Here is a 4169-nt window from a genome sequence, read left to right as displayed (position 1 = left end):
TTGACCTAGGCTGGCTGGTTATCAGTCCGTCCGACGGCGAATATAACTCCTCCGTCATTATACCAGGTAGAATGACAAATGAGTTGTCAAATGAAAGCTTCTAATCCAAGGATATTACTAAAGGTGATAAATTTGATCTAGGCTGTTTGTCCGTCGGTCTGTCCGACCGCGAATATAACTTCTCCGTCATTATACCAGGTAGAATGACAAATAAGATGTCAAATGAAAGCTTATAATCCAAGGACAGTACTAAAGGTGATAAATTTGATCTAGGCTGTTTGTCCGTCGGTCTGTCCGACCGCGAATATAACTTCTCTGTCATTATACCAGGTAGAATGACAAATGAGGTGTCAAATGAAAGCTTAAAATCCAAGGATGATACTAAAGGTGAGATATTTGACCTAGGCTGCTGTACGTCGGTCCGTCCGACCGCGAATATAACTCTACCGTCATTATACCAAGTAGAATGACAAATAATGTGTCAAATGAAAGATTATAATCCAAGGATGGTACTTAAGGTGATAAATTTGATCTAGGCTGTCTGTCCGTCGGTCTGTCTGTCCGCGAATATAACTTCTCCGTCATTATACCAGGTAGAATGACAAATAAGGTGTCAAATGAAAGCTTATAATCCAGGGATGGTACTAAAGGAGAGATATTTGACCTAGGCTGCTGTACGTCGGTCCGTCCGACCGAGAATATAACTCCTCCGTCATTATACCAGGTAGAATGACAAATGAGGTGTCAAATGAAAGCTTATAATCCAAGGATGGTACTAAAGGTGAAAAATCTGACCTAGAATTTCCGGTTTTAGAAATGAAACCGGAAGTGCTTTTTTAAAGTAGCCGGAGTAGTATAAGCGATATATTATTCGACGTGCTTTAGCAAGATGGGAACAAATGTATACTTTTGGTTTTTATATCATTTCCGGTTAAAAAGTTTTAACCGGAAGTGCCATATTATGGACACAAAAATAGTACATGTGATATATTTGAAATTTGACCTCGGAGTTGCGGTTGTAGAGTTGCAATAGGAAGTACCGTTGGAAAGTCACTGAAATAGTATAAGATATATTATTCGACGTGCGTTAGTAAGATGAGAAAAAATATTTGGTTGTAATATTTATATATTTATTATTTATATGGTTACTATGGGTACTAAAGGTGAGAAATTTGACCTGGGCCTTCCGGTTTTAGAATAAACCGGAAGTACTGTTTTAAAGTCGCCGGAGTAGTATAAGCGATGTATTATTCGACGTGCCTTAGCAAGACGAGAACAAATGTATACTTTTGGTTTTTAAATCATTTCCGGTTAAAAAGTTCTAACCGGAAGTGCCATATTATAGACACAGAAATAGTACATGTGGTATATTTGAAATTTGACCTCAGAGTTGCGGCTTTAGAGCTGCAATAGGAAAATACCGTTGGAAAGTCACCGAAATGGTGGCAAATGGAAATAGTATAAGATATATTATTCGACGTGCCTTAGCAAGATGAGAACAAATGTATAAATTTGGTTTTTATATCATTTCCGGTTAAAAAGTTCTAACCGGAAGTTAGGCCACATAATAAGACGGGAAAAGTACTCCCCGTTAAGGCTCATAATCCAAGGAAATATCTCGGGAAAGAGAAATGTGGGACGTAGGAGGATTTATACAAATACAATAGTTCAGAGCTGCAGCCAACAAAGTTAAGATTGCTGTGATGGTAGCCAACCTCCGATAGGAGACGGTACTTCAAGAAGAAGAAGAACCGGATGCTTTTTGGGTTCATATCATTTCCCGTTAAAAAGTTCTTAACCGAAGTACCATATCAGATTCGCAGAAATGGTACATGTGACATCAATTGAAGTGTATTGAAAAGTCGAGTTTAAATATTTGGTTCCGGTTTTGAAATTATTTCCGTTTAAACAATTATGACCGAAAGTTTAGTAAAAATGACTAAAAATTAGCGAAATATTTTATCCATCAACGCAAAGTTACACGAAGAGTTCAAATATCGACTTCCGGTTCTACTTTCGATCCACATGGGTGAAAACCTAGGACTTAGAAAGTTCAATTATTTGTAATTAATTAATACATAATTTGTGAAATTAGAATAATAATTCTTATGATTTAAGCGTTTTATTCACTTTGTAAAGATTTTTTTTGTCAGCATTGTAATATAATACAGCGCGGTAGACTAAGTACTATATAGTAGCACCGATTAACTTTTATTTCTTTAGTTTGCCAACCTCAATGCTAAAAATCCAAAGAAGAGAAAACATCATTATTGGGTGCACCCTATCTGGCAAAAAAAATAAAAATTTGCAATTTTTAACGTTTATAAAAAGGATTTGAACTTGAAGGGGTGGTATTTTGGAAGTGCCGCGCCGTAGCGCCAGTCCCCTTGCCACTAATCGACAGCAGGTTTAATTTTCGAGTGGTACTCGAATGGTGACCACGTTGAGTTTGTGTTGCAATATACGAGGACGTATTTAAAAATTTTAAAATCATACAAGACGATCAACAATTTAACATAAATATATTAAATATTTATTTATATAGAAACTTTTTAATTCCTGGATTTTTCGGTAAAACTCTTTTCGGCTATTTGCCATTTTTAATAAGCACTTTAATTAATAATTATTATATATTGCTAACTTTGTTATTTGACTATTGACACATTATGGCAGAGAGTCAAATCAAGAATTGAATCTAGCATCTCAAAAATCCAACAAGTAAAAATGTAAGTACCAGTTATAGGAATATCCCTGTTTATGGAATATAAATTAGAGGTCCCGAAACGTTTCCATTTACTTTCTAAGGGGGTAAGCGCAAAATCTTGGTCCAATGTTATTTAAATTAATTTTTTTTTTCATTTTTTCGAATCCTGAAAAAACCAATAAATATTTTTGAAAAATTTAAACGCAGAATGCAGAAGACTACATTATTACCGAGTTCCGAAAGTGTCTTAAAATATACAAAAAGTTTAGTTTGAATTAAATACTTGAAATTAAAAATCACAATAAATTTTCTCTTTTTTTCACGCCTGTATATTATAATTATAAACATTATAAAAGTTTTCAGGGACTTACGGCCCTCGGTAATAATGTAATCTTTCGTTATGAGTTTAAATTTTTCAAAATACTTATTAGTTTTCTCAGATTTCGAAAAAAAATGCATTTAAAAGCATTGGACCAAGATTTTGCGCCTACCCCCTTAATAAATTCATCCGTTTGTTGAAATATCTTTTAATAAAATAATACCGCTGTTTATAATACTTTTTAACTAAACGAATAAATTTTTACCTACAATATCCTAAAAATTTGAATTATATCGGGTATTATGCTTTATTGCAAATGCCTCAAAGGCCTGTATAGCTGTTTTATATTATTAGGGTTTCTCAGGTAATAAATACTTTATAACAACTGTTATGAATACAAACTCGCCGACAAAACTGGTGGTAAAATTATTTTACTTTTCTACAAATTTCTATACCGTGCCCACCTACTTATACTTCGTCTAATCTACTTACCGTTGCACGTGATCCGCGTCATAGCCCGTGACGTCACATGATACCAACACGAAATATTTTGGCGGTAGGTGTGTTCTTTTTTAGAATCATTTTTCCGAGTGCACGGGAATTACAGCCACTAGATATATTTTATTATATACGCGTAGAAATAGTATTTGAAGATTTCTATTAATGTTAACTTAAAGAAATACACAATAATATGTTTCATTTCATTTGTATACCTAAATGGACTATAAAGCGTTTTTATGAAGCACATTTGTTCGGAACACACTATAGCTGTAATCGAACGAATGTGACATTTTAGCATAAATTGGTAACATTTATTTGACAGTTGCGATGATGATACTTCATATTTGTTTTTATTCTTTATTATAAGTATATTTGTTTTATTATATTTACTGTTTATATTATTTACTTTAACTTAAGATTATAACTTAATTCTTGTTTTCTATTTCTAAAGTTTTTATTTATTTACATTGAATATGAATTTGTTTTTTTGTATAATCCACTTCCGCAAAAATTATGTGATATACTTGATTTAAAATGACTTTAAGAATTATTGCGCGATCCCTCTGGTGACAGCCATAACTTTGATTTTTTTAAATGGGAGAGTACATTATGTGACACCTCATTTAGAAGCCTTTAAAACACTGA

This window comes from Diabrotica virgifera, chromosome 4 (assembly GCF_917563875.1).
Source record: "Diabrotica virgifera virgifera chromosome 4, PGI_DIABVI_V3a".
Lineage (NCBI taxonomy): Eukaryota > Metazoa > Arthropoda > Insecta > Coleoptera > Chrysomelidae > Diabrotica > Diabrotica virgifera.
Note: the sequence above shows the minus strand (reverse complement) of the source record.